At 38.6% G+C, this 19525-nt stretch overlaps 1 protein-coding gene across 1 annotated transcript in view; it reads left to right on the forward strand.

Annotated features, from left to right (window-relative positions):
• The first annotated feature begins 4732 nt into the window (after positions 1-4732).
• The window catches only part of rin1 (Ras and Rab interactor 1), a 41184-nt gene continuing 26391 nt past the window's right edge, over positions 4733-19525 (forward strand). The window contains exon 1 of the mRNA XM_014471828.2: positions 4733-4987. The gene's annotated coding sequence lies outside the window, so the exon portion shown is untranslated. The remainder of the gene's footprint in view (positions 4988-19525) is intronic.

Genomic DNA, 19525 nt, shown 5'->3' on the forward strand with positions numbered 1-19525 from the left:
GGAGAATTAACTGATCAGTTGGTGATGTCATGGACTTTATGACATCACAGAGGCATCCTTAGAAGGGCCTCATGACACAGACATCATTTGAAGTCATGTTGATGACATCATTGTCAGCAGCATGGCAATTGTTGCTGGGGGGTAATAACAGCACACAGTGAGCATATGAAAAAAATAATCTGTGGGCATTAAATACATTTTTCCCACAAGTCTGAACTGGAAGTGACCTGCGCAGCTTCGCCAGAACAGGTTGGGCCAGGGAACCATTGGTCCCTCCACTTTACCCCCCTACACATTTTTATTAATAGTGTGAATGAAAACTGTAGGCATTCATTAATGCTGCAGGCATTCATTAATGCTGCAGGCATTCATTAATGCTGTAGGCATTCATTAATGCTGTAGGCATTCATTAATGCTGCAGGCATTCATTAATGCTGCAGGCATTCATTAATGCTGTAGGCATTCATTCACACTATTGAGTCCCACTTTTCTGGTTGCTACGTAAATTTCGCTTCACTTCTTCTTCTGCATACTTTGTAATATTTTCACCATTCAACTTTTATACTATCCAGCTTGCTCTCCTAATGCCGGCTATTTCTCTTGGTATTCATAACCTTCATACTTTTTGTAATATTCAGCTTTTTATGAATTTTTCACCCCATGGGGGAAACCGCTCCATCCTGTGGCAGAATTGAGAATTACAATGTAAAATGTCTGTTGTGTTTCACAGTGGATGTTTTAGTTCCTGCCTATCAATGGCAATCAATCATCCAGTTTCAGGCCTGATGGAGGACACAAGGCAGCGGCCATTTTGAAGTTGGGCAGTTTAACAGCTTTTATGCTGTTTAACACCTGGGAGTAATTTGACCTTTTGACGTAGTTTTTTAGTGCTGCATGTGGCATGTTTTTTGTAGTCACCGTGTAAACGATGCCTCCAAACAAATGTTGATATCTTACGAACCATAAAAGGTTTGGATTTCATTCACTCACCTTCAGGGGCGCAACTACATACTTTCTGAGGTGTATTCTTGCTAGAATGTAACATTTACTGGTCTTTGAGAATGTGTGTTCTTGCATTATCAAGCCATTACCATTGTACTACTTGAAAACGGCCTCACATAAACAATATCATGTCCAGCAAGATTTGTTACCATGACAGGCCCAAATGTGTGCTGATAGCAGAGCAATATATTGCAGCACAGAATGAGAAATCTTCATGCTGAAACTTTCCAACGCTCAGCATCCAACTTTGATGTGGGTGGAAGTTAAAAAATGGATGAGCTCTCAGTCAGACACAGTATTTCCTGAGGACAGTAACACAAAATCACGACTGTTCTGTGCTGTGCACACAGCCGCTCATCATCATGCAGCTACCTGTCTTCTTCCCGTCTCCCAAAGCAGAAACTCGCCTGCTCTGCGCCGGCGTGTGGGGAGGCAGAGCAGCAAGGAAGTTGGTGGGAAATAGAAAAATAGAAAAAGAGACACAGTGTGTGCTATTCTAATTAATCAGCATCCGCTGCGTTGCTGCCGGTTTGAGATTGGCTGCAGACCGGCACACCAGAGGCTTTTTCTGCTGGGCGGATGGACGGAGGCGCCGGCCCGCAGAGATGTGACATGTGAAAGCTGCTGCGGAGACGAGGCCGTCATGTCAAGGCCGAGAAACTCTCTGAGACGCACAACATCTGAAGCACAGCTTTTCCCCCTGAAGGCGTTCAGCAGACCGCAGCTTGAGAAAATAGGACATTTAGGAAAAAAACAGAAGATACTTATCACACATCCTGACCTTGTGATGATACAGATTCTTCTTTTGGTCAGATTGAGTTCATAGGAAGCTCACACAGCTAGTGGAGATATCTAGGAGAGCAGATGGGTAACTTGTGCTTGTTTTTGTTTTGTTTTGTTTTCTAAAAATAAGCAAGTTGAATCAATTACAGCAAAGAGCAAAGTATTCTCTGCTTACACTGGTTACACAAAAAGACAAATAAATCAAACACTCACATTTAAAGTCCTTGTTGACATCAATTAAAGTGCAAAATGCAGAGATGTGTCTCTAAATTTAAGCTTAAGCGACCAGATGGGGCCCCTTAGGATCCTGAGGTGCTGCACGAAGGAAAAGTTTAAAATTTCAGCAATATGTGTAATTTTGTCACACATAGGCGTTTTGGGGAGAGAGGCAGATATAAAGGTCAAACTGACATCGGCATAAACAAACAAACAAAAAAATCAACAAAACTGGTGTGACTCTTTAATAATATATAACGTGATAGACACAAGATCAAGATCAGCAAATATAGATAAAATGTTTGGCATTAACTGACCTAAAACTAGAAATATTTCTTCTTAATCAATGTCAGTCAGAAAAATGTTTTCCTTTTAATAGACTTTGTAAATGTCAGGTCTCAGAACAAAGATAATGTCAGACTCTGAACGAACAAGAACAATTAAAGTTTAATCAAATGGAATGAAATTCAGATTCACAATCCAAACATGCATTTAGTGGATACAAACATCACCTGAGTAAAGTAATATTGTGCTTTAAAAATCCACTCTTACAAGGTTAATTCTTCAAAGAACAAAAACCAACTTTAAAGAGTTTACCTTGCGTAACAATAAGAGGTTTTGACTTGAAATCGATAAGTTTTTTTTCTTTTACATAATAATCATGACTGAGTTCAAGGTTCTGGCCGTGTTAGTGTGTCTGCACAATTTCCAAACGTTTATATGTGTAGCAGGGAATCCAGTAGCTTTAATCAGAATGTTTATTCAGCTTTTTTAAGGCTTAAGAGCCATTACTCAGTCATGGAGCAGATTTGTCCTGATTGTTGGATTCAGGCATCGGTTCAGAACGGCTTAAATTTTGATTATTCTGTTCCGACATGTGAAATATCTTCAAGGGTGAACAGGACAGATTTGTGACAAATGACGCAAACAGCTGGAGGCCACCAGGGTTGTGTAAGAAAAGAAAAAAACAACAACTAAAGGTTTGTTTAGTTTCTGTATTCTGAAAGTTTTAATCATAACCCCGAAGCCTCTTTTGAGTGCGTCAGTGATCAGGTTTGAGTATTTGTACTGATTCTTTAAAGCTTTTATAGTCCAATAAAACAAACATCCATATGAGCTGAATGGGTTTAATCACTGTAATCTTAATTATGTTAGAGTTATGGTTTAAAATAAATAAAATAAAAACGCATTTGACCATCCTCCGAGGAGCTCCCAGAGCCAAAGTCTCATTATGCTAGAAAATTACCCAAATTCATGGTCTGCTTACTTCTTTTGCAGTTTCGAGCTGTAACTCTCAGGCTATTTCATCTTTTGTTACAGATTCACACTTCATTTCATGAGTGGATAACTTTGAGAACGTTTCTTGGAAGTAATTGAGTAATCTGGCTGCAATCTAAAAATAATAAGGCTGTAAAGTTAACATAGGCGGGTTTGAGTTCACATAATGAAATTAAGGACATTTAACACAAATGACTCCAACTCCGATAGAACTCTAACGCAGCTGAGTGAGTTATTGGATAAATAACTGGCAAAACTATATTTTGTTGGGAAAAAATAAAGTCCTAGCTGTGAGCCTGAGAGACTCGTTTTGGCTCTGAAACAAATAAACTTGAGTTATCAGAATCCGAACAAGCTGGCAGACGACCAACAAAGAATGCAGTCAAATCTGTGTGAGAGCAAACTGTGTGGTTATGAGAAGCTATCATTTAAAATCAGCAGAAACTCAGTATCTAAGGCCTAAAGATTATTGTTAATGTATTTCAAAGTACGAGAGCTGAAGAACGTAGAAACTTGTCAGTGTTCACAAAACATGCTAACAGAAGCTGTTAACTGAAGCAATATGGTTGGAAATGAAGAGAACAGCTAAGTTTGAACGTCTACTTGTCCCTGTTTAAGTACAAGCTAACTGTTAGCACTGCAGCTTGATTGTTCTGATGCTAATGGTTTATAATTTGTGTTGCTAAGGACTCAATTATTTATTAACTGCATTTTTTTATTATTATTATTATTCAAAACTGCCTCCCTCCAAAGAGCACATTGTAATTTCCCACAAACGTCCCAATGAAGCATTTCCCATTTAAACCCCGCCTGCGTGGCGCTCGGGTGACTGTGACTGTAAACACGGCCTTTGGCGCCATCCAGTGGTCAAACGCATACGCTGTCACCTGAAACGTGAATGATGGCTGCATGGTGCAGTTATCCACAAATGGCCCACACACTAATAAAAAAAAATAAAAAAAAGCACACCGTGCGTCAAAGTCCATATCCGGTTAGATGACGCATATAGTAACATTCAAGTTTTAAAAAGGAGTGTGAAACGTCTAAATGTGGCTCAATTATCCTTTCTGTAATCTGAGTCAAACCCCATAAACACCAACCAATTAAAAGCGAGGGTGTGATTGTTAGTGTGGTTTTAATTGACTTCTACGATAAAAAGTATTTTTCATTATTATGTTTTACAGTTGGAATTGGAAACCGTGTATGATTCTAAAATACTCATATTTATTAAGATAATAATCTGTACTGGGTTTTTTAAAATAAAAAACAAAAACAGATAATTTGTCCTTTGTTTAAATAAACGGGTAACGCCCTCGTCACTGTATGAAAAAAAGGTGGCATTTTCCGTGCCATAATGTAAATGCGATTGGTTTATGTTTTGTTTTTGTTTTTTGTCAGTCATGGAGGCGGCAGAGGGGGGGCACACACACGCACACCGACACACACACACACACACACACACACGCACACACACGCACACACACACACACACAGTGTCTCTGCTGTGACTGTGTATCACTTCAGATGCTCAGATAGAATTAAAAATCTGCGCTCCTCCGCCTTGTCACCAGTGTTGTGCGCATTTTTCCCTCTCCTCTCCCGCAGCATGGTGCTCGGACTCGGAAGCTCAGCGCCGCATTTTTCTCGGACGACTTAGACGAGCCAGCAGAAAGCGCCAGCAACACCTGTTCCCACCTTTAGATACAAGGTAAGACGCTTGGGAGGCAGGATTTGGACTCTTTTTCTTTTTTTTTTTTTTCGTTGAACGAAGAAAAAAAAAAGCAAGTGCGGCTGTCTGCCCAGATTAGAAGTGAGAAAAACAAACATCCAAAATGAGTTTGTGGAGAGTTGGCACATGCCGAGCGCCCGCAGGCTGCCGCACGGTGCGCGTTTTCAGGTTGTTGTTTTTTTTTTGTTGTTGTTTCCTCCTCCTGTTTAGGGTCCCTTTTCTCTTCTCAAGTTCAAAGCGCGTCGGCGGCGGTGGTTGTTGTTTAACGTAGTTTCCGGTCAGCAGGGGGACGTCTTCGTAAACAATGCAGTTTCAGTTGGATTCCTGCGTAATGGCACTCCTATTACATAATTTGCCAATTAGCTAGTTCATGATCTCCATCATGTGATATGATCGTCGAGGTTTCATTTCCCTCACAAGAGTTTCTTTTTCCTTTCTTTTTTTTTTTTTAGTTTACAAATACATTGAAGGCAAAGATGTAGATGTGGGTTTTTTTTTTTTCTTAAAAAAAGATTTTACCAATCAAATCCAACAGCTTCGGGGAATGTTTTCCGTCTTTAGAGCCAATTATCCACTTTTCCTTAGCCAAGCTGCCCCTTCACGAGGAAGGCCAGCGATCAATTATCCACTCAGACCTGTTATTTCACAGGCTCATGATCACTTACCTCCCCTCTGAGGGCAAAATAAATGTAATCTCATACCAGTGGACTATTACATAACTTTAAAACCGAAGTGCCATTCTGCCTGCGTGGGAGTAGATGTGATGTTCCCACTTCCTTGCTGTTGTTTTGCTTGTTAATTGAGTGAGGAGTATTAGTGTAAGCAGAGTTATTTTTCTTACGATTCCTGCAGCTTTTGCTGAAGCCTCTTTTTTTAAATTATTATTATTATTTCATCTACGTATATCAGGATGCAGATGAAGTGGTCGCTTAGATAATGCGTGCCTACCTACGTGAAGTCTGTGTCTGCTGAGTTGCATGTTAATTCCAAAGGTGGCATGACCAAATGTGCATATATTTTGGTGTGTAGGGTGGTGGTGTGTGTGTGTGTGTGGTGTGTGTGTGTTAGGAGGCGGGGGGGGGGGGGGGGGGGGGGGTGTAGGAGAGGTGTGATCGTAGGGTGCCCAAGCATGACGCTTGAGAGCTGCTTGGACATAGTTCAACCCTTCGCTGAGTCTGTCCTGGTGTTGCGCAAACAAGACGTGCTACGCTAACCTGACATCCTTCCTGAAGACTGCTTCAGATTGGGATCACCAACAAGAAGCCAAAAGTATAGACTTTAAGGTGACGCAACTGTACAGTTCTATGTTAGTTTATAGATATTTGATTTTAAAAAACATGATGATTTTAGAAGAGTTTGTCTTACAGAGAGAGATCTGATCAACCCGTCCGATGAAATCTGAGAGGATGGTGGCTCAACCGCATGAAACCCGCTGGGACCAAATGAGCTCACAGGAGATGATTAATTAGAGAAGCAGCCAAGAGTCCCATGGTAACATTTTCTTAACCACGGACTTGGAAGCTAGTTAGTAAGTAGAGCAAAAGACAAGCCAGTCACGTATGAAAACCTGCTAGAGGCTGTAAAAGACTTGAGTCTGGGTAGAGGTTTTCCCCAACTACCTTTTAGCATAAAGCCAGAGCAACAGTGGATGTGAGCTACTTTACAGTAAAGAAAAAATGTTTTCCTCATGTGCAACAATAACAGAGATAACAAACACAAAAAACATTAGTTCTTGGTGGTTCTGCAATGAACTCAGGAGGCGTTACTCAGTCCCTCCAGGATGTTGCTATCTGTGTTTTTTGGTGATTGTTGCTGCATTAATTGACAGATTTTGCTGCACCTTTTTCAAAACATTGCGATCAAATTTCTTTAAAGCACATAACCCCCTCCCGCCCCCCCCAAAAAAACAAGACAGGATTTTAACATAGTTAATATATAGACTATAAATAAAATGTTCAAGTATCTTCATCAAATAACACCCTGAAGAATGTCCTGAGGTCATTCAAGTTAGCATGAACAGCTGGATGCTGCAGTTTTTTGACCCACTATAGGCAAAAACCCGCAGCATCCTGCATGTCACAGGTTCAGCTTTCAAGAGATGTTGCGAAACAGGAAGCTAAATTAGTACTGGGCTAAAGGGAACGAGCTAAAACTCAGCAGAGCAGTGATTGGTCAGGAAAGTAGGAAATGCAGAAAACGTTGAGTTGATCCGTCGGATTGGCGGAAAAGTTGCAACGACTGGTGGAAATGGGAACCTGCGATCGCAACTTCCTAGAGGGATTGTTTAGTACAACTGCATAAGATATAAATAAGATATATTTGTGATCTTATTTATATATCTTATATATGAAATAAGATATAAAAAGGAAACCATGTATCATTAACCTGTCATGAAACTCCTACCTCGCGTTGATCAATCGCTTAAAATCCAGATGAGCCCCACAGTTTCGGTTATGATCCTGCGTGGGTCATAACAGTATGTTTAGGCAGAGAAAAATGACAAAACTAACAGATAAACTGCTGTGAAGCATGATCACATAAACATGAATATCTTAAATTGTGAAAAACCTAATTAATAAGAAGGCACTCATGCTAAAGAAACAATCTTTCTTAGGATTTCTGAAATATTTTAGACTTCTGTCTGGATAATAGCTAATTCGCTACAAAACCTGGGAAAACTCAAATTCTGTCATGCTTTAAAGTTAAAGAATTGGGGAGTTTCTACCTTTAGTGCATGCATTCCTATGAATACAGGCAGAGAAGATGTTCACTATACACAGTTACTGTTAGTGCAACCAGGCTACTGTCTGAAAAAAAATAAAATATCCAAAATCTGTCCTGGTAAAACCTTTTAATCACCTGGTTAAATCAGTTTGGTGATTCATTCACGCTGATATTATAATAAAGACACTTTTTCTTGTCGGGCAAACTGAGTTTCAAACATAACCCTGCTTATGTAAGCATTAAGGAGCGAAGGTCTCACCCTGATTTCTTCAGAAAATCTTTCTTCACTTGCAGTTTAACATGTTTTTGTCTTTCCAGTTGAACTCGCTGCTGTTTATCACTCAGTTTGCAGCCTTGTAACTTTTGTGCCACTGATTTTACTGTCTGGCGAGCGCAACGAGGAGTCCAAGCCAATAAAGGGAAATTGCTCTTGTGGGACAACATTGTCCAGCCACAGACCGCAGGTAGCACGGCGGAATAAAGTGGGGGATGTTGTTGCTTACGCTGACAGTAAAGACGCTCCTCCTGAATCAGCCTCTTGTTACCACAGAGGACCCGACCCACCGTATCACCAATATGCTTTTATTGTGGAGAGACGGAGGGCTCTGGTTTGGTGTACGTGAAGAAATGTTTTATCTTAAAGCTTAAAGCTCCATGTGTGTTTTAAACCGTTACCATGTCGTGATATGAAGCACAAAACCCGTGAGAAAAAATCAAGCTCCTCCACCTCCTCCCAGCGATACTATCACGGTCTGCAAAAAACAACCCATCAGATCCAGGAGGAGTGTCTTAGCGCTGTCAATTAGGCTAATGTACGTGCTGCTCAATGTGCTAATGCAGTTGCAGGAAAACTGTTTATCCGGTGGCGTCGGTGGCCATGCTAACTAGTCTTAGCATTCGGGGCAGGCTCCATTGTGGCGAGCCAGCTGTAGCCTAGCAGAGAGCGAGGCAGAGGATGTGAGTGGCGCATACATGAGCACGATTGACGACGCTAAAACCCTCCTCCTGGCTCTGATTGGTGTATTTCTTCAGTTAGTACTGGGCGCACTGGGGGAAGGCAAAGGAGCTCCAGCATTTTCACATATTGTCTGTCTTACGCTGTCATGGCAAAATGATAGTTTTAAAAAATATTTAAAAGAAACTGTTATAAAAGTTACGTACTGCAGCTTTAATTTTACTCACGATAAACTTTCTCATTATGATGTGTAAGCTGCTCCCAACACTTAAATAGTCTGAAACTGTTATGAGAAAAAATAATATGGATGATACCAACAACTAGAAACTGATATAACTGTTAACAAGCTGAATAATTTATCTCATGTAATCTGTTAAAGTGGACGTCTTGCATCACTGACTACATATTACTCCCAATAATGATTGACGATAATATTGGTTAATGTACGTTTTACACTAGATGGAGTACAGGCATTAAGACCTGAAGGTCGGCAAGAGGAGCTAATTTTTTAAGTCAAATGAGTTTAATGGTAGCGACAGCGCCTACGGACCTCCCTCAGGAAATGAGTCGATGTGGTGACGGTGGAGCTGAAGCAGCTGAATGTGCCCAAGTTAACTAAAGGTTGAGGGGAAGCCGAGGATTTGCCACCTGACAGAGCTCCAGGGCAAAAGAAAGCAAGTAATTAGCTAGTGGGAGTTAAAACGGATCCTGGTGCAGCGCTGGAGCGCTCTTGACACGTTCATTCGTCAAGGTTTCTACATATCGCTGAGTTCATTTCTAATGACCTGTGTGTTGTTGCTTAACGTCATCATGAACAATATTTTGGTTGTGTTTAGACAAATGTTCATTGTTAAAATGCAAAGAAAGATTTCAAGAAGAGCTGAATGAGGGAAAGAAATGACAAGTTGGAAGAAGAGTCTTAAAACGTCAGGAACATGTTGCTTTTTCTAAAGACTGTTTTCTTCAGCAAAGGTGAAGATAATCTGACAGGAAAGAGAAAGTAAAGACATGCGGCACATTGGCTCAAGAACGGGAATCGAACCCTGTTCAACACTACAGCCCTTCACACACAATGAGACACCAAGTAACAACTTCACCCTTTTTTTTACACTTAGCAGTTTTAAAAAATGGTAAAGCATTTGGACAAGTAATTTTTTAAAATATTTGCATATATATAACTCTGGAAAAAATGAAGAGCCCACTGCTCTGAGCGCCACTGAAAACCTCCTAGTTATTGATCTCTGAACTCTTCCTGAGTTAAAACTTTAGTTTTGTTGTTTCTAAATGGATATAAACTTGTTTTCTTTGCATTATTTGAGGTCTGAAAGGAACTGCATCTTTTTCATTATTTTGACCATTTCTTATTTTCTTCAAATACGAACTAAAGTTTTGCTTGTAATTTCAGAGACATGTTGTCAGTAGTTCATAGAATAAAAGAACAATGTTCATTTTAGTCAAACATAAACCTATAAAGAGTAAAATCAGAGAAACTGAACATTTTAAGTCATCTCTCTTTTTTTCCAGAGCGGTAAATAGTTTATATTGGTATATATTACTATTCAACTGTTTTTCATTTTTATTTCAAAATTGACATGTGCAGGTCTAAATGCACTTGTAACGTTTTTATTCTGACATTAAATCAAACTAAATAAGAAAATTCTTTATTCAGAGGCATAATTAAAATTTTTATTTTTAATTAAAAATTTTTGAGGAAAAAACTTCTGGTTTTTCCTCAAAACCAGAAGTTCACACACATTAAGACTACTTTGCTTTTAAATCAGTTTGATAATCTCATGCAGGTACTCATGTAAGTGCCTGACAGGATCATTCAAATCATTTAAGTCAATAGGAGGTAGATTATAGGGCAGCACTTATTGTACATACTGCCTTAAAATCTGCCTCCTTGTGTGACATCATGGAAAACTCAAAATAAATCCGCCAACATATCAGGAAGAGAACGGTGGACCTCTACAAGTCTGGTCCGCCATCGGGTCCAGTTTCTAGATGCTGTATTCTTCTGTTCAGAAATCAATATGCAAGTTTATACAAGTTGGGAATATCCATCAAGCACACTGTCCAAAATGTGCATATCAGCCACAGGACAAAAACAATTGAAACAAAGTCGTTTACTGATTTTACTGAACGGCCACTCAGACAGGAAGAGTCCAAGTAACACAAGTCAGATTACGTTTTCAAAATGTCTTTGAAGACCAAAACTGTAATTTCTGCAGACTCTTCCTGTGGTCTGATAAGACTAAAACGGAAACGTTTGACCACAATGTCGTTGCTACACTTATAGTGACTGATTTACTTCACAAAATAGGTAGAACAGCGAGTAAAGCATTGTTGGAATATTGAGGTGAAATCTCACAAAGTCAACCAGGAAGTTAAAGCTTAATAGAGATATTTGAAATGTTTGTCCCAAGTTATGCAGCTTGAAAAACAATTTTACTAAATATTAATAGCCAAACGGATGGATGGATTTTGTCATTCATCAAATGCAAATAATTTCAGTAATCTTACCTCAGGTAAAACAGAAATAGCTAAATTTTTGATGGCCAGACGGCGTAAAGTTACTTGATTAGGTGAATAAAATGACAAATGTTTCTGCAACATGATTACAATAATAATGCAGGCTTTTGTCCTCTTGTGGTCACTCTAACACAATCTGAAATTGGAGGATGTTCCTTTAGTGTCTGTCAGTATTAAGAGACCAGTCTGTGTGGAAATCGCTTAAAGGGACAGACACTGACAACGTGATGATGGGCTCCTTTCCGCACACATTCTGCACGCAGCGTTTCGAAAATATTCTTATATCATTCCACACGATGCTTTTTAAGAATTCATTTTGCAAACTGCTCCTTTTTCAGTCAAGCATTTAAAGCATTTTGGCAAAAAAAAAAAAAAAAAATTCTTACCTAACAGCCCTTCACCAAAATAATGTTTTGTAAGAGGTGATGTTCGTGCAACATTTCACTCTGAACCAGTGAGTCATCAAGGCCCGGTCAGATCGGAAAAGGGAGAACGCGGTCCGTAAAATAAAAAAAGGAATTTAAGAAAAACTTTTTAAAAATGTCTTTCTCGGGGGCTTTCAGTTTTATGACACAGTTTTCTTGAATGTTGACTTGCTAGTTGCTAAAAACCCAATTCTTTCTTTTTTTTGGGTAGTATTCTACATTTGATCACACATGGGAAAATATAGTACGTATATATGAACGACCATCTTTTTCTCATGGTCTTCTTACAAAGTCATATCTGAAAAGTGTGGCATGTATTTGTATTCAACCCCCATGAGTCAATACTTCGTAGAACAACTTTTCCTTGAAGTTATGGCTTCAAATCTTTTGGGGGAGGGCAGCTTCTCACATGTAGAGATTTACTATTTGATCATTTATGTTTATGTTAATTTTTGAGGGTCTGAAATCAGACTGAAACCAGTTTCAGGCGATTTACTGCCAAGATATTGTCTGACTAAAACAGGGACTTTGATAGTGGCTTCATAATTGCGACGGTTGCCCTTTGTTAGCTAAACGGAAACTATTTTACATAAAGCCTGTCTGATTATAGTCTGAATCTGCTGTAGGCGTAAAGCTGCCTCTTTGTTAATATTTTACAAAGCAGATTGAGTAGATTAGTCTATTTATAATTCTATGGATTTGTTGTATCTCTGGTTGTTGTTTTTTTTAAGGGAACACAGACATCATTTGTCTCTTGTTTCATGTTCAACTCGGAGATCACAAAATGAACTTTCTCTGGGTTTTGTTGAGAGCAGTGAAAAAGTAAAGCAACATAATTAAAGTGTCTAAATAAAGGGTTAAGGTTTGGCAATAAATGCCTGTAAATTATTTTGCTGTTTGACCATTTTTGTTCTCCAGTAGTGTGTCTGTGTTGAAGCTGATTGATGAATTGATTGATTTTCTAAAAGCCCAATTTTATTGAGACCCTTGTCCATTGGGGAAACAGACAAAAGTGTTTTCTCTGAAATAATCGAATATCTTTAAAAGATTTTTTTAAAGTATAGTATAAGGACTGAATTTGATTAACATCTATTTTTTGCCAAAATAACTAGAGCTACATAGTTAATACTTTTGATTTTTTGGAACAATTCCTGATAAAGCCCAGAAGCTCTGGCCTTGTTTGGATTTAGCATGATGCTTTATGTTGTCATGAACTATATTTTATGTAGTTAGGTGGCAAAACAAGAGTCAGGACAGAAAAATGAAAGCAGATATTTACATTCATATAAAAAGACAGCTTTTTTCTCTCTTTCTGTGTGACTAACTAATTAGACTAAACTTCCTGTTTTAGGTCAGTGGGTGGCACATAAAGCATTATAAACAGATAAAGTTCTATGAAAAAGTATTCACCCCCTTACAGACGTCTTCTACTTTTGCTTTTTTTGTCGCAGTTAAATGTTGCTGATAATCAAACAAACTTTAATTTCAGACATATTTGATCATGACTATTAAGTGAATATTAAGCTAACTAAATATGCTGGCGGCAGTGTGATGGTCTGGGACTGCTATGAAATCTACACTAGTCTAGTCAAACTTAAATCTAATCAAAATATTGTTGCATGACTTTAAGCAAGCCATTTATTCTCAAAACAACTTTTCAATGTGTTGAAATGAAAAGGATCTGCAAAAACGACGTGGATGTTAAACAGTCAGTGCCAGTCATCGTATGTCTGATCAGCTGTTGCCGTCAATAATTTAGCGGAAGGGACTTTTTCAAAAGTTTGCTTGAATAGTTGTTTTTTCCTCAATAAAAATAATTATACTTTAGAAAGTGGCATTTGCATTTACTCAGCTTATGTTGGACTCATAAAAAAAGGATAACAATCTTAAAAATAGCGTGAATGTGTAATAAATTTTTGTAAAAGGACTATGTGACACATTTTTTAGGGTTTTTTCGTACAGTTTTTAAAATACACACACGCGCATGTTTTTGTGGCCATCTTTGTGGGGACTTTCCATTGACTTCCATTCATTTCTACAGCCTAAATCTTACTGTTATCATAATCCTAACCCTAAACAAAACTCAATTCACACCTTAGTCCTAAATCTAACCCCTGACCCAAAAACAGTATTTCCCCTTGTGGGGACCAGGGTTCGGTCCCCACAAGATCAGTGGGTCCCCACAATGTAGTATGTGTCAGGAACATGGTCCCCACAAGGTATTATAAACAAACATACACACACACACACACACACACACACACACACACGCACACACAGTTCTGGGTGTGACAGAACTATTTGTGACAGCTCTCCGGAGCCGCCGCACCATCAGACGAACCGATCTGTTTCTATGATTATCCAAATTCACAGTTATGCTAACAGTCCCTTCTTCTGTTCTGCAACCCGACTGTTGCCTCTGACTCACACTGATGCCTTTGTATGACTTCACACATATACTGACACGCAGCTCTCACGTCTTTTTTACCAGCACTAAGTGAATGTGCAGCGGTTTTTACTGCAGCAGGCATCAAAACGGACGCCTGTCATCAGTCGGCAGCCCCCACGTGTCCGCTGCTGCCCCCTGTGGATACTTATAGCCCACCGCAATTATGTTCTTCCATTAGTCATCCTACGCGTTGTGGTGATGGGCTACTGGCTATACTTAGCCATCGCCATGGTCACTCCTGTGCAAATGAGAGATTTTACAAACATAATTGTAGTTGGCGTCAAACGGGATGAATAGAGATGAGTGTTACGCACACAGTTCTTGTTTTATTTCTGGGTTGATTTTTTTGTTAGTTTTTTTATATTTTACCAAATGTGGAGACGTTTTAGTGATCGAGCACCTTTTATTTTTTGTGTCAATTAAAATTCACCCAGTTAAATAAGGGCAAAACAATCAGGCTGCCTCTTTTAAATTAATTTACATCAGTGAAGGCAGTAGGGATGTTGACAACTTTAAAAACAAACCAGATTAATAAGCAAGTTGGCTTGTTTATATCTGAAATATGATGTGTAATTTGATATGAATTACATTTCAATAATAAACAATATTAGCATTGACTTTATAGTACATTTAAAAAATCGCTTTTATAATACAGAACCATAATTTCATTACTTTATATCTGGGCGACGTCTGAACTTTTTATCCTGTAATTTAAACCTGCAGACGCCTTTATTTTTATGTACATTTTCATCATCTGTAGAATAGTTTACTGCTAAAGTAAACACAGTACAGATACTCTAAAAATGGTAAAATATGTGTGAATTTATCTGCCAGAAATTTACCAGTAACATGCCAGTTACATTTTCAACACTAATTTTTGAAGTAAATTGCTGTAAAAATAAATACAGATGTTAAACTAAGTTTATAGTAAAATTCAAGTTTCTGTAGCTGACAGTACTTTACTGTAAGTTTAGTTTTAGTACTGCATCAGAAACCTGCAGCACAAATAAAATGTAGTGCAACACTTTAAAGGACAGTCTGAGTCTTACAGTAAAATAATGTAACCAGTAATTCACATGGGAAATAATTTTTTATCAGTATGAAAAGAAAGAGCAGAAACTGGGGACAGACATGCTTAAACATCTAAATCATAAGTATATTGTCAATAACACTCAAATTGTGCGTCATTCATCTATGCTGTAAAGAAATTATTTACATACATCCACTTCTAACTGAGCAAAAGTTTTTAAAATAACATTAATTCATCTTTAGATCTGATAGCCTGCACCCACAGCTCTACATGTACTAGTTGCGACTAGTGACAAGAAGGAAATCTTCTTGGGATTTTCTGAGACTTTGTGTCAAAAATGTCCTTTAATTCTTAAAGGTTTAGCTGAGTGTCGCCGTCTGCCAACAAATCAGCCTGAATATGACATTGCTGGTTTGCAACGATTACTGGGTCGTGACCTGAAGGGTCACCCACAGTTTAATGCCGGTCACCTCATCGTGATGTCAGAGGACGAAAAAATTATGCTTTGATCCAACTGAGCGACGGGCGGGCGCTCAGCTCCAATCAGCAGTCTGATCAGCTGTGTCTGAAAAGCCTTTGTTATGGTTTCATCGTTTCGTCTGTCTGCAACATACCTAAAAGATCTTCTCTGCAAATGCTTCGGGTTTTCCTGTGCAGCTCCTGAGAGACCGTGTTGTCTTATCTCCTGAGGCTGAACCCGGCAAATACCCCCCGTTCCTTCATGCTGGTAATTGGTCCCAGCTGGCATCCAAAAAATCCTCCTCTCACACATCCAGAGGAACCCAGTGACGGTCTCATAGGGGGTAGAGGTCGTTGCTTTTTTGACAGACAGATAAGGAGCTGGGAAAACTATTACTGGTATTTCTGATTGCTTAGATCCTGAGAGCAAGTTGGTGACATCTCCAATGGGACACGAGTTGGAAAAATTCAGCTTCTCTGCTTTTGTTGAACTGAATATGAAAGACTGTAAAGAAGAAAACTTCACACTCATCCCGTTTTCCTTAGACTAAATAAGAAAAGTGATTACAAAGAGATTTTTACATATAAGGTTTCAAGGCATTCTGATGATGCCTGGATAACCATTACAGCTAAAAGTGTTGAGTAATAAAGAATACTAAACGTTATTTTGTTACTTCAGATAGTCAAACATAATATTCTTATAGCTACAAGCGGAAAAACACAGGTGTTAACATTAATGCTGCACACGTCCAACACCACAAAAGGCATTTGATTCTTTCAGGCTTCTGTAAATCTGAAGTGGCCCATTCACAGCATCAAATGAGAGACAGACAGACACGCCTCTGTTAAAACCACAGTTTAGTCAGAATCAAATTAAATGTCACACCTAAGAAAGACGAGACAAGAATATGAGACGGCAGCTTCCATTTACAAACTTAAGAGAAGGGGGGAAAACTTGGAAAAATATTAACATTATCAATTCCTCACACATGCCGCGGCCAAAACTGTAAGTATGTAAACATTTGTAAGCATTCCCTAAAGAAATTGTCTGTAATCAAGATGACTAAAAACTTAGTTTTAAGCATAATGGCTTGCAAAAAAGAACTTGGTATTTAAAAAAAAAATTTAAAAACTTAATTTCAAAGTAGGAGCTCAGAAAACGTAGGAACAATACTGAGGTTCTGACTCAGTTCCCAGATTCTTTACAGACGATAAAAAAGCAACTGAAACATGGACATATTGTTTGAAGAAGGTAACAGAAAAAAAGGGTGACGCATCAATTTAGCACCAGAGAACGACAGCAGAAAAAAGAGCAGAACGCCTTGCTTGTTGTCTGGGTCTCTGTGGACGTGTGATTCTGACGTCTGGCTCTAGTTTTGGGTGTTGACTGAGATTCTGCACCAACAGCTGTCAACAGGGATGGAGGAGCAACGTCTTTTGAGACAGAGCAGGAGATTATTGACCTTGAAACCAAAACGTTTAGTCTGATTCAATGTCAGACCACGAGTAAAAGAAAGGCTGTGTGTCTTCTTATACAGTTTAAGCATATCTGGTTTTAGCTGTATATTTATATTTCTGTGTCTCATCATGTTTTCAAAGGTACTGAGCTTCCAACTAGAATAACAGAAAACTTTTACTCCAACTCCGTCTTTGCAGTTTTCAAGCAATTTTTCCAGATACATGTCAACATTTCTGACAAAATGTCAGTTTGCCAAATCTTTTCTTAATCACCTGCGTAAATCTACATGTGATCAGGACGTGGTAATAATTTACCAAAACAAAGCGTGACATAAAAGCTCAGATTCTGACCGTAAATTAGTTTGCTGGCTTCAGTCACGACGTGACATGGTACAAAGTGCACAACATGCTGTCACTGTTGCTGCAGGTTTATGTTGAAGTCTGTGCAGCAGGGCTGATGATGTGGCAGAGGACGGACCTTGTTAGTAGCTGAATCAGCTCGGTGTCACCGAGGATTCAGTTTCCTCCTTGTTCTCCCTTTGCTGCTTGTCTGGGAGTTATCTCTTGCTGTCTCAGGACAAGTTTAACTTTTCCATCTCGTCCTTCCTGCATATATACATAAGTTGAAGTTTCATGCTGTGTTTTAATTATTATTTTTTCTTTGCAGGCAGTATAGAGGTATCAATGTCAACCGTAAACATGGCAAAATTCAGCTAATTTTGTTGTGAAACCTGCTCAGCTCAGTGTAAAACAGTTTATTAACTGGAGGATGCTTTCCATTATCCTTTTCCTATTGTTGCCACATCCACCTACTCATAAAACTCAACTGAATTCATTGTTATGCTCCCTCAGGATGATAACTTCTGTGTTTTCTGGTGAATAATTTTAGCTAGATTACTAACTGCTCTCAAATCTATGCTAAATATAAACCTAATTAGCTTTTTTTTTTTAAAAAAAAATTCGCTACCATTATTATAATGACATTAAATGTTTACAATACTACAACACAACACAAGAAACATTATTAGCTTTTGCTTGAAATAACATGTTTCTAAAGTTAAATCCCAACAAAGTCAAACATGACAAACATTAAATCCCTTTAGTCTTGGGGAAAATCACATGTAGCCTTTGATCAGATATTTATAGTAGCTAAAGTAATGCTGCTCTGCCTGTTAGAGGAACGTTGCGTGACCTGAGCAGGAAATACTCCGCTCACAAAGCACAATAAAGAAACAAATGAAGTACAAAGAGTGAAAAGTGGCTATGGGGAAAGTGATGCAGAGCTAATACTCCTCCTATAAAGTGCTGCTAGAATAAATTATTTTTGTGCTGTTTCACACGTACTTGTTTGATGAAAGCCCATAAAAACATGGAAGAGGCCTGAGTTCACTGAGGAAACTGATTCAAATACTTTAAAGTTTTTTTTCTGAGGAAGATGTATTAAGAGGACCTTATGAGAACCAAAAATCATCAAACTTTAAAGATTTTCCGCAATGTTGCATATGATTTTAGATGAACAGACTTTAACGCTACTAAGAGTGAATCAGTTTTGAAGCAGGACAGATCTAACTGGCTGAACATGGAATCGTTTCTCATGTTTCTTTTGCATTTATCCATTTTAATGTTTTTCATTTGTTCAAAGCAGCTCAGTGTTGCTTCTGTATTTAACATGATGCTTTGAAATGTCCTTTTTTTTGTCTACAACAGTAAAATAATTCCAGAGGTTGTTCCAGTTTCTCTCTGTCCTGCACTGAGCATCACGCCGCTCTCTCTTCTTTTTCTCTTTTGTGCCCCCAATTCTTGAAGCCTTTTTGAGGGCTTGTCTAAACAAATGTGTCTGCCAAACCTGAGACTGAGGCATGCATTTGCTTTGGGAGAAAAAGACGCACCTGGACACGTACAAACTTCTGACTGTGGACGCTATTCCTGTGTGGCCAGAGAGACATATCTGCTTCAGAGGCAAACCACTACACCCTGCAAATAAGGACACCATGATGTCTCTGTGAGACCAAGGCTTTCACAGAGAAGCTGCATGCTGTCAGAAACTTTTTCATCCTACACAGTTCTCCCACAAAATGCTGATTGTTGTTTTTTTTTTTTAACATGGAGGAAAGCATGTCTTCACATGGAGCCTGCGAGTGACAGGTGGAGAAACAAAAATAGAGAGAAGAAAGCTGCTCCCCCAGTTTGAGAAGCCAAGCAGAGATTTAAAACCAACTCTCTGTTTAGTAAGTAAATCTGTACTGACAGATTTGCTGATGGAAAACAATCTGTTGGAGTAATACAGCTAAGTAAACAAGCCAAAGCAGATGTTTACAACAAATATGTAGACATACACACATTTTTTATTATCATTTCTCACTCTCTGATTTTGAATGAGACTAAACTGTTTTAACTCAGTTAGCATTACCTGAAATAATTAAGTTAGAAAACAATCGTAGACTTGTTTTTGTAGCACAATTTATTACTTTCTTTCAATTCAATT

The sequence above is a fragment of the Xiphophorus maculatus genome, chromosome 14, assembly GCF_002775205.1.
Source record: "Xiphophorus maculatus strain JP 163 A chromosome 14, X_maculatus-5.0-male, whole genome shotgun sequence".
Lineage (NCBI taxonomy): Eukaryota > Metazoa > Chordata > Actinopteri > Cyprinodontiformes > Poeciliidae > Xiphophorus > Xiphophorus maculatus.